Below are 13,011 nucleotides of genomic sequence, written 5' to 3' on the forward strand. Positions count from 1 at the left end.
TTCCTATGGCTCTGATGGTCTTTTTTTTAGGCTCCAGTGGTAGAGTTTGGATTCACTGGCAGACATAAACAGAAAAGGCCCGTGTGCGAGAACAATATATGGGCTCTTTTCGGTTCAGGAGCTCCTAAAAGTGCAACATTGCACCTACGTTGGAGGTAGAAATGTGCCTCCTTACCTTTTGGGGCACCTGGTTGGTTTGTACAACCAACACCAATCCTGCCTTTTCACTATGTATCCTTAGAAAGGACGATCTGAAGGGTTACAGTGTTCAGATAATCGTAGCGCAGGGCGGTAGCAGCGGGCGAGGCACTCGTCTCCTTTTATGCCGTGCTACATGCAGGACACAAGTCCTGGCTGGGTGTGGACTTGTGCTGCGAGTGCCCTACGCCCGTGCAGGCCGCATGTAGCCGGCGGTGCGAGCCGGCCAAGACTATGTGTTTTACAGTTCAATGAAGGAGACTTCTGCTCCAAAACAAACTCTCTGCTGCATGGTGACTCGGTAAGGGTTGTATACAACGGAACGCAAATACAAAGTCTTATGGACGTTTCCTTTACATTATGAATCATTCTCTATTTTCAGTATCCTTCCTCTATAGTTTACTCTAGGGCTAGGGAGGCACACGGTTTTCTCTACTCTGCCACAACCCAAGTTTAACGCTACAGTCTTGAATGGAAAGTTTCCTTACTTGCTCTTCGGTTCCACGTCCTATTTCCTCCTCTACTGGCACCCTGGAACCCTTGCACTCAGAACCCCCACTAGTCCGACAAACTCAGTCCTGCTTAGATCTGTGACCTTCTGAGTTACAAGCTCTGGGGTTCCGTGTCCTACCCGAGGACCCCTCTCCGGAAGGCCACTGTCTCGTCAGTCACTTCTCTTCAGGATCACACTATCCCTCGCCTTAGTCTCCTCTCACTTAGGTCACCCATTCATGCAGCTCTGCTCACTTATCACTCCAAACCCTAACAGGAACTTGGTCACTTTCCTTAACACTAACACCATCCCCTGTGGGCTTGACCCAAACATTAGCTCTTTCCTAACTTACCTATCATCATACCTATACTATCTACATCTTACACTTCCTATCTTATACACTATGCTTTACATGATCACATCTTACACTATACATTACAACACAACTTACATGACACGATATATACAAAGACACATGACATAATACACATTCCAATACAAAACAAAGCAATTTGTGTCTTCAAGGGTAGAAACGCGACTGCACAGACCACTATCCTTATATAAGTACTTATGAAACTTTAAAGGACTAAAAGAAACATAGTTGTTTTGGTAATAGTCCATAGCTACATGAATGGAAATAATAACAGGACAATTATAGTTTTTCATGACCATGGGAAAGAAACAAACAAGGCATAAACAAATGGTTTAAGATAAGGAAAGGAATTCCTAATTAAAATATTCTCACATTCCAGATTTTTGTCTTGTTTACGGCTTTAAGACAAATAAAGCAAAGTCTTAAAATATGACAAGTGGAGACTGGAGTGTGTAATGGGGTCTGTGATCAATTAGGGACTATATATAGCGATTACATGCAAGCACAAATACACAGCGTTAAGGACAAGCGGTGCTGTGGGGGAGACGTGTCCTTACTGACTAATTATTTTTATTATTATTTTTTATTTATATAGCATCATTGATTCCATGGTGCTGTACATGAGAAGGGGTTACATACAAATTACAGATATCACTTACAGTAAACAAACTTACAATGACAGACTGATACAGAGGGGAGAGAGGACCCTGCCCTTTCGGGCTTACATGCTACAGGATGGTGGGGAAGGAGACAGTAGGTTTGGGGGTTGCAGCAGTTCCGGTGTTGGTTGAGGTGATATCACGAGTAGTGGTGAGAGAGAAGGAGGTAGCGGGGTCATTGCAGGCTGTAGGCACTCTTGAAGAGGTGGGTTTTCAGGTTCTGTCTGAAGGATCCAAATGTGGTTGATAGTCGGACTTGTTGGGGCAAAGAATTCCAGAGAATAGGGGCTATTCGGGAGAAGTCTTGGAGGCGGTTGGGTGAGGAGCGAATAAGTGTGGAGGAGAGGAGGAGGTCTTGAGGGGACCGGAGATTACGTGAGGGAAGGTATCGGGAGATTAGTTCAGAGACATATGGGGGAGACAGGTTATAGATGGCCTTGTAGGTCAGTATTAGTAATTTGAACTGGATACGCTGAGGGAATGGGAGCCAGTGAAGAGATTTGCAGAGGGGAGAAACGGAGGAGTAGCGAGGAGAGAGATGAATTAGTCGGGCAGCAGAGTTAAGGATGGACTGGAGAGGTGCGAGGGTGTTAGCAGGGAGACCACAGAAAAGGATGTTGCAGTAGTCGAGGCGGGAGATGATGAGGGCATGCACAAGCATTTTAGTAGATTGAGGGTTGAGGAAAGGACGGATTCTGGAAATATTTTTGAGCTGGAGGCGACAGGAGGTAGAAAGAGCTTGGATGTGCGGTTTGAAGGACAGGGCAGAGTCAAAGGTAACTCCGAGGCAGCGGACTTCTGGTACTGGGGATAGAGTGATGTCATTAATTGTTATAGCTAGGTCGGGTAAGGAAGATCCGTGAAATGGAGGAAAGATCATGAGTTCAGATTTGTCTACATTGAGTTTGAGGAAGCGAGAGGAGAAGGAGGATATGGCTGATAGACACTCTGGGATTGAGGAACTGGAGGCAGGAGCATCCGGCAGTATGCACCTTATGAGGAACTGGAGGCAGGAGGAGCTGGCAGTATGCACCATGTGAGAAGCTGGAAGTGGCGGCAGTATGCACCTTATGAGGATGAGCTGGAGGTGGGAGCGGCCGGCTGTATGCACCCTGTGTGGAGAAGCTGGAGGTGGGAGCGGCCGGCAGTAATACACTCTGTGAGGAGGAGCTGGAGGCGGGAGCAGCCGTCAGTATCTAATAATCTGCAAAAACCAACGTAAAGTTCAGATGGAAAATGATCCAGTCAATTGTTACCAGGTTCCTCCTTCAAAACGAATCACATCAGACATGAACATTGAGAAAGTAAAAGAGACTGAATTCAGACTACATAGGCTGTATGCCCCAGGAACGTTCCCAAGGCATGAACGTTCCTGGGGCAAATAACCCCAAAGCCCCCATCCATCTGATGGGGACCACAAGCCTACTTTTTCTGCCTTTGATTGAGCTGGTGTCCATTGGTAATATATACACAGGAATGGAGATGCAAGGAGAGGGAGTCACTAAAGTGTCATCCAAGCAGATCTGAAAAATTATTTTGTTCTCTGGGGCTTGCATGACATTGTTATGCCAAGGGAGCCCTGAAGCCAATTAATGGCCGCTTCACTCTCACTTCCTTCTGGCAAAACCACTGAGCAAAACACGAGAGCTGAATTGTCAAGACCGGGCCAAGTAATATCAGAAGACAGATTTTTCAAAGGTTGTATGGATTCACAAAATGATTGCAATTCTTGACGGACCAGATGGATGGGCCCATGGATGGATCAGGAATGGGCACAGACCTCCACTTCAGCTCAGACGTCAGCAAGGTCAAGTTAGGGCACTGCTAGGGTCTGGTAGTATTTAAGATGAGCTGGTTGGACTTTTTCAAATTGAAGATGGACTCAAAAACTATTCCCAAACCTGCATACACTTTCTTCAAGCAGTGGTACAGGAAAAAGTCTGCATCTTTCAAGAAAACCGCAATCTTTATGCAGGACATTGGCCAAAGACAGCATTGAAGTCTCCCCTGCTCGGCTGCCAGTAAAAATGAAAGAATAATGACATGGCCCCTTCCTGACATGAACCCTATTGAGAACTTGTGGGTCCTTCTTAAAGGGAATCTGTCACCCCTTTTTTGAGATATCATATAATGATATCATTCAATTGTGTGTCACATAAGGATTCTCTTAGTACTTTTGCTTCCCCCTGACCCCGCACCTTTCATGCATAAATACCTTTTTTATATCGGTTCAGATGTATGTAAACTGCCACGGTCCGGTCCAATGGGCGGGGTTTATTCACCTGCTCCCCCCCTTCCCTGTCTTGCTCTATGCATTTCTTCTTGCGTAGAGCAAGACAGGGGGGGGGGAGCAGGTGAATAAGCCCCGCCCATTGGACCGGACCGTGGCAGTTTACATACATCTGAACTGATATAAAAAAGGTATTTATGCATGAAAGGTGCGGGGTCAGGGGGAAGCAAAAGTACTAAGAGAATCCTTATGTGACACACAATTGAATGATATCATTGTATGATATCTCAAAAAAGGGGGTGACAGATTCCCTTTAAGTGCTAGATTTACGGATGGATGGAGCTTGTGGCTGTTATTGAGAAGATGAGCGGCTGTATTGGTCACTGATATTTTTCTGAAAATGTTAGAAATTTAATTTTGCACATTTTCAGTTGTTTATTATTTTCCCTTTAACCCTTTCACGTCGTTTGACGTATATTTATGCCATGTCATTCACGTGAACTGGTGATTGTCTCTTCAGAGAGGAAGAGGACTATAACTCTAGTGCCACCTATTGGAGGTAGCAATCCTAAGGCCTCTTTCACACATCAGGTTTTCGCCGTCAGGCGCGATCCGGCGCTTTTGACAGAAACCGGATCCGGCGAAATGCAATGCCGGATCCGGTTTCCCCCCCATTGACTTGCATTTGCGCCGGATGGCCATGCGTTTCATCCGGTTTTCGCCGGATCAGGCAATGTGTCGCGATCCGGCGTCTGGAAAAAACGTCTACTGTAACGTTTTTTGTCTCCGGCGAAAAAGCCGGACACGCCGGATCCGGCGCGTCCGGCTTTTTCACACAATGAAAGCCTATGAGCGCCGCAATGCGCCGGATCCGGCGAAAGCCGGATCCTGTTTTTTGGTCTGAGCATGCTCAGTAGCTCTGCCCACAGGAGATATATAAAAGCAAGACAATGGGACCCTCAGCCACACCCAACATGCCACCCAAGCCAAGAACCAGGAGCAGGAGAAGGCAGCAGACATCTGCAGCAGCAGCACCATCAGCACCACCCCAAATGGAGCAGCAAATGGAACATGCTGAGGAGGGGAGTCCAGCAGCAGATGAGAGACGGTAATTATCAAATCCCCCATTCCTCCAAACTAGGGCCATGGAATATCAAGATATTCATTGGCCCTTTGTTTCTCTTTATTCAACAGCCGCCAAAGAGATGCAGCAGCAGCAGCAGCAGAAATGGCATCACTGGCAGCAGCAACAGCAGCAGCAATACCCACAGCCATGGAGTCTGGCCATCAACAGGACAGCACATCTTCTTCTGGGAGCCCTCCCTCGCATCGTCAGCGTTTGACGGTAAGTTTTTATTTCCAAAATCCATCATCTCTGTAATATATGTCTATTCATTGACTTTTATTTCAAAACAGGAATCACAAGATGAAGAGGAGCTCCCAGAAGAAGAAGGAAGGGGTGGACAGACACCTGGAGTGGGCTCACAATTGGTAAGTTTTTTGCATCAAACGCAGAAACACAACATCACACTACACACAACACATAGAAAACAATGTTCTGCAGACCACACACAGCAAACAAATGCCTACATCCAAAGACATAACATTTTTTGTTTTCTTCTCTAGTCTTCCCAATCTGGTGCTCGGCCAAGAGGTCCTCGCAGTGCCTCCCAGGGTCGTCGGCGACAGCAACGCGGCGGTCACCAGCGTGTAAGTATAAATATTTTTGCTTTGTTTTTTGGCACTTTTTATTTCATTTCTTTTGTGGAGGCTAATTATGTTATTTTTGTCTTTTTCTTTAACAGCCTTCACAGCGTGCTCCCGACTCTGACGGTGAGGATGGAGGGATTGATGTGGACCGCCTCATCGATCTCGTCAGAGAAAGGGAGCCGCTCTGGAATATGGCTGACCGCCGCCACGCTGACCTGATCGTTACCCGACGACTCTGGGAGGAAATCTGTTCTCTCCTTGTGGGCCGCTGGGTGGACCTCGAAGCTCGGGCCCAGATTAAAGAGCGTAAGTATATACAGTACCGGTTGCTTGATGTAAACCAGTGTTTCCCGAACTCCAGTCCTCGTGGTCCCCACGGATCATGTGTTCAGGATTTCTATTTACTATGGAAATCCTGAAAACATGACCCCTGGGGACCATGAGGACTGGAGTTTGGGAAACACTGATGTTGTATACTAACCACTTTGTCCTTTCTCGTTTCAGGGAACAGAATTGTGAATCGGTGGCGGTCTGTGAGGGATCGTTTCAAGAAGGAGTTCAATAAAGAGATGCGGGCCCCGAGTGGATCTGGAGGACGCAGGAGCAAGTACAAGTACGCACAAGCCCTGTCGTTCCTCCGGGAAACAATGCTCACCAGAAGGTAAATATTACACACCACATGTGAAAAAAATGTTAGATGTAACTTTTTTTTTTCAGCCAGGGCCATACCATGTCAGTATTTTAATTGTTTTTTTTTTTCTCTTTATTACACAGCACGGTGAGCAGCACTCGGGAGCCTGCACGATTGGACCCTTCTGAGGCGATCCCTGAGGAGACCGGCACCGAGGGACACTTCGACCGCCCCGGTACATCTGCACCTTCCCACACATTCGACCCATCTGTCCCATCCACCAGCACAGGAGCATCGTGGCCGCCTACATTACATGAAGCTGCTGGTGAGATCGCTTTCCCTTTACCCCACCCTTCTGCCCCCTCTAGTACACCTGCGGGTACTGGGCGGCAGCGGCAGAGGGGTCAGGAAAAGAGTTATGCGCAAGAGTTCTTGCATCTGAATGCATCTTTCCAGAACTGTCTCAAAGTCTTGTCAGAGCAAATCTCCGCAGGCTTTCAGCAGATCAACTCCAGCATTCTGGAGGTGAAGACACTTCTGCAAACCATGCATTCAGAAGCAAGATCTTCGCCAAACCACACCTTTTTCAGGTCTGTTGTGGAGCGCATGGCAACACTATCTCCTACCCAGCATTCGTGCCACGGTGCTCTACAGCAGGTTACCTCCCAACCTCCACCTCCCACCACTGTAGTTCCTCCACCTGCACCCCCTCCAGCCACTTTCCATCCTCCCCCTCCTATTACATCTGCACCCCCTCCAGCCACTTTCCATCCTCCCCCTATTACATCTGCACCCCCTCCAGCCACTTTCCATCCTCCCCCTCCTATTACATACCAGCAACCTCACCAGTACCAGCAACCTCCCCAGTACCAGACATCTCCCCACTTCCAGCAACCTGCCCCGTACCAAACTCCTTCCCCGTACCAAACTCCTTCCCCGTACCAAACTCCTTCCCCATACAACTTTCCATCAACATCATCTGCTCCTACAGTCCCTGCCCAACCCTCCACTCCACCGCCCACCACCTCTTCTGCCTCCCACATGTCCACCCATTCTGTAGCTTTTTCCACACCATCACCTCTAACTGTTCCTTCCCCACCACGATCCCAGTCCTCTCTCCACACACCCAGTGTCGAAGTGTCCCGCAGCCCCTCCAGCAGTATTTCCACCCCACAGTACACAGATTTGTAATGTGTTTTTTGTAATAAAAATGCCCATTGGGTTTAAAACCTTTATTAAAAAAGTTTTTTGCACTTTAAAAACATTTTACAAAAAAAAAAAAAAATTTAAATAAAAGTTAAATTATCATTTCACAATGGTTGTCTGTCATTTCTTTCTGCGGCGAACTATGTTTTAAAAAAAAGGTTAAATACAGGGTATTTCAAAGGTAAAAAGGTATTCAAAACCAGGTATATAACTGTGGGTAAATTTTAGCTTTTTGCCACAGTTGTGTTCCTGGTTGTGTTTGAAGCAAAGTATTTCACCTAAAAAGTTGTGTTTATTGTTGGTGATTTCCTAACAATGTACACAACTTTTGTTAAAAGGTGAAATACTTTGCATAAAACACAACCAGGTACATACCTGTGGCCTAAAGGTAAAAATAGTAAGACCATGACAAGATAGCCAACTTTGGTTGGCAAAGGTATATACTGTTGGTACAGAAGGTACACAAGTTTAGGGCACAAATCTTTCACACTCTGTCATCCCAGTGTACTCTGCCTTGAGGTGACAAAGTATAGTGCAAAATTGTCCCTGAAACCGTCACAGAACTTCTAGTGGTAATATTTCCAATGACAACATCCATCTTCGCCAGTAACTTGCTCTTCTCTCCAACCTGCACTTTCTTCTCTACAACCTGTCAAAGAAGGGCTGTAGGAACATGCTATATCTAGTTTTCCAGTAGCCAATCCCGTTCGGAAGGCCACAAGGGTCAATTTTAAAAACCGGATCCGGCGTAATCCGTCGAAAAACGGATAGAAAAACGGATGAACCGGATGAGACGGATCCGGTTTTGTCTGTCAAGAACAAGACGGATCCGGCAGAAAACCGGATCCGGCACTTCAGGTTTTACAAAACATTTGCCGGATCCGGCATTCCGGCACGACGCCGGATCGCGCCTGACGCCGAAAACCTGATGTGTGAAAGTAGCCTAAAAGTTAATGTTGACCCTTTAACGTGCCTTGTCACATGAATAGGATTAAAGCCAAGCCAGAATCTCAATTTGCAGACACTGTATTTCGGGATACTGCCCCTCGTCAGTGCAAAGTGTGAGATCTGGTTTGGCTGTGTGAGAGGCGTCTGACCGATATACAAGTAGTATTGTTTCTCCTTGCGGAAATTGACATACTAAGGCATGCCGAGATGAGGAGACAATAAAGCCGCAATGCACTGGTTTGGGCATCAATATGGGTAGATGTTATTGCTAATTATATATTGGTGGCCACTTACTAGCTACCTTTGGTAGCTGGGGTTATTATTCTTATTATTTTGGCACAACGTCATTAACTCCAATTATATTATATGCTAGTTCCTGCCTTATTATTATTCCTTGCCCTTGTGATTTATGGTGAAATCTCTCTGTATACATTTAGAATAAATGTATGTATTCTTGGGTGATTTCTCCATAGATTCACATTGTATGCCCTCCTTTCCTTACATGATTAAATTGCTGCCTGCCTGCTCTGTCCCATATGAATTGTTTAATCAGTATGGATTTGATTTGTGTACATGTGATGTTCATAATCTAGTATTTTGTATCGATAAAGACATGTTTTACATATTTTTTGTCTCTGTTGAATTTATAATTGACTGTGCTTTTGTGGTACATCCATATTATTAGGATATTTAAAACTCTCTGTGGTTCTTATGAGTTTAGATCCTTGATATATAATATGTATTTTGTTATGTCGTATTGGTTCCGGTATGTTTTCAAAATACACATTTGGTATTGCTGCATCCAGAAAAGTCTAATCAAAATATATAAACAAATCGGTAAACGTTGTAACGAGAAAAATGAATCAAAATGCCTGAATTAATTTTTTTTGGCTGCAACACCATTGCAATAAGAGGCGATCAAAATATTGTATCTACCCCAAAATGGCATCAGTAAAAACGTCAGCTCAAACCACAAAAACTAAGCCACCACCAAGCCCCAGATGCCGAAAAATAAACTGTCACAGGTCTCAGAAATTGGCAACATTATAGTTTTGCTTATTATTTTATCTATTTTTTTTTAACAAACTTTCTGTTTTTTTCCCCACAATTTAAAGGGGTTGTCCAGTCCAAATCAATAAGTCTGTGTGACTGCAGACTTATGAATCCCGCCAGCGCACGCACTGTGTGCTACAGGGGTTTGCCGGTTTCGGAGACAGGACCTGAGGGTATGTACGAGTTATACTTACTCCAGGCCAGTGGACACAGCCTCGCTCCATATATTACACTAGAGGCTGTGCCCTGTAGTTGGCCACGCCCACTAGACAGCAGCATCATTAGTCGGGGCGCGGCATCGGTGCAATATAAGTGTATAGAGCGAGGCCGCACCCACTGGCCGGGAGTATATATAACTCATACATACTCTCAGGTCAGAAACCGGCAATTCCCCCAGCACGCAGTGCATGCCCTGGGGGGATTCATAAGTCTACGGTCACACAGAGAGACTGCAGACTTATCAATTTGGACCGAACAAACCCTTTAAATTGAAAAAACAAAAAAAAAAACAAAAAAAAAAAACTATGCATGTTTGGCATCTGCATACTCGTACTGACCTGGAGAATCATATTGCCAGATCAGTTTTACCATATAGTGAACATGGTGCATAAAAAACAACCAAAAAAACAATTGTTGAATTGTACTTTTTTTTTTGCAATTTCACTGCACTTGAATTTTTTTATTCCCATTTTGCAGTACACTATTTGGTAAAATCAGTGGTGTCATTCAAAAGTATAACTCCTCGTACGGCCATAATGACTTAAAAATAATAATAAAAAAAAAAAAAGTTATGGGTCTGGAAAGAAGGGAAGGAAAAAAATAAAACCGCCAAAAAATGGAAAAATTGCAAGGTCATGAAGGGGTTAACAGATGAAAAACAATTGAGATGGGAAAAATTTAAATTTTTCAAGTTAGTTACCCAATAATTCTGCACATTACAGATATTTTCCGGATAAAGGCAAAACCTACACAATTCCTTTCTTAAAGGCAGCATGGTGGTGGCTTCTAAAGAAGATTGGCAGAAACGCGCCCCGGGGTGACACGATCGTGACTTGTGTCCCGGGGAACCTTTTAATACTCATTGCTACATTGTGTTTTTAGTGGTGATTCATGTATTGTTTCATGGGGATCACATTCACCGGACACCTGTATGTGGAGGATTGACCATTTTGTTGTAATTGGCCGTATAGACCTTCTTGATTCCACTCTCTTGTACTGCGCATTCAGGTTCTGTCCAGAAGGTACGCCATCACTGTCTAGTGTATCACTTTGCACATTAGAACTCCCTCATTGTTGGCCTCAGTAACCAGCTGATTGCAGTATTTCCTTTTGCACCTTACAAATCGCACTTTTCCATTCTACCTAGTTGTACATTATTTGCGTAAAATTATTATTTTTTTTACTGATTTCTACACCTGCTGCAATATATCGTATTTGATTATCTGTATGATCCTGATTGATGAGTAATTAATGTACAGAGTGAGCCATTTATATGGATACACCTAAATATAATGGGAATGGTTGGTGACATCAACTTCCTGTTTGTGGCACATTAGTATATGGGAGGGGGGAAACTTTTCAAGATGGGTGGTGACCATGGCGGCCATTTTGAAGTCGGCCATTTTAGATCCAACTTTATTTTTTCCAATGGGAAGAGGGTCATGTGACACATCAAACCGATTGAGAATTTCACAAGAAAAACATTGGTATGCTTGGTTTTAACGTAACTTTATTCTTTCATGAGTCATTTACAAGTTTATGACACTTATGAAATGTGTTCACAGTGCTGCCCATTGTGTTGGATTGTCAATGCAACCCTCTTCTCCCACTCTTGACGCACTGATAGCAAAACTGCAGAAGAAATGCTAGCACAGGCTTCCAGTACCCGAGGAGTTTGTATGTTCTGTGTTTGTGTGGATTTCCTCCGGGTTCTCTGATTTCCTCCCACACTCCAAAGACTGACAGGGATTGTGAGCCCCCATGGGGATGGCGATAATAACACAGGTCAACGAAAAAAAATTTTTTTTCTGGTGTCCAAAATATTTTAATGAATTTGGGGTATTTTTGGGGTGCTGATTCTGAATATGTCATCAGTTTTGCCAGATTGGCTCAAGTTTTTGAGATTTTTGGTATCTTATTTATAGCACTTGTTGGTAAATGCGACGCATCATCTCATTAATTTCTTTGGATTAGTACTTGAACTGAGCAGTTCTCAATATAGTTTTGTGTTAATTAGTGTTCTAAAAGTTTGTTCATAGCTTGATTTTTGCACTAACTTTATGTTGTTGTCTGTTTTCCAGTGAAAAGCATGAACTCATCATGAAGAAGTTGTCTTAACGATCCAGACTCATTCTGTTACATTTGTGGTGAATACACACTGCCAAAACATAGAAGAAACATAACAGACTTCGTAAAAAAAGTGTATTTTGCCTATTTTGGGGTTATGCTTGGGGACCAAGACAAGTTTTGGGCACCACACATAGTGTGCAAAGCATGTATCGAATTATTACGAAAATGGAGCAAAGGACAAAGAAAAAGCTTCAAATTTGGTGTTCCAATGGTGTGGAGAGAGCCAAAAAATCATCATGATGACTGTTATTTCTGTGCAGTGCAAGTGCAAGGATTCAATAAGCATAAGAAACGAAAATGGGAGTAACATGGAATCTGCAAGAAGGCCTGTCCCTCATTGTGAAGATGTGCCTGTACCTGTGTTTACCATAAATAACAGTCATCATGATGATTTTTTGGCTCTCTCCACACCATTGGAACACCAAATTTGAAGCTTTTTCTTTGTCCTTTGCTCCATTTTCGTAATAATTCGATACATGCTTTGCACACTATGTGTGGTGCCCAAAACTTGTCTTGGTCCCCAAGCATAACCCCAAAATAGGCAAAATACACTTTTTTTACGAAGTCTGTTATGTTTCTTCTATGTTTTGGCAGTGTGTATTCACCACAAATGTAACAGAATGAGTCTGGATCGTTAAGACAACTTCTTCTTGATGAGTTCATGCTTTTCACTGGAAAACAGACAACAACATAAAGTTAGTGCAAAAATCAAGCTATGAACAAACTTTTAGAACACTAATTAACACAAAACTATATTGAGAACTGCTCAGTTCAAGTACTAATCCAAAGAAATTAATGAGATGATGCGTCGCATTTACCAACAAGTGCTATAAATAAGATACCAAAAATCTCAAAAACTTGAGCCAATCTGGCAAAACTGATGACATATTCAGAATCAGCACCCCAAAAATACCCTAAATTCGATGAAATATCTTTGGCACCAAAAATGCTGTTGACCAGTGTAATCAATGAAGAGCGCTGCAGAATACCACAGCTATATAAACAAACATAATGATAATACTGCTCAATAAAAGTGAATTGAGCGAGGCTTTGCACATCTAGTTGGATTGTGGCCGGTAGTATACATATTGCATACCTGCGGTCATATTAGCGCCCGTTCTCACCGCCAGCACCAGAGATTCCTGACAGCCCGCACAATGT

Source organism: Dendrobates tinctorius, unplaced genomic scaffold (assembly GCF_039654945.1).
Source record: "Dendrobates tinctorius isolate UK_male_01 unplaced genomic scaffold, ASM3965494v1 ptg000029l, whole genome shotgun sequence".
In the NCBI taxonomy this organism is placed as follows: Eukaryota; Metazoa; Chordata; class Amphibia; order Anura; family Dendrobatidae; genus Dendrobates; species Dendrobates tinctorius.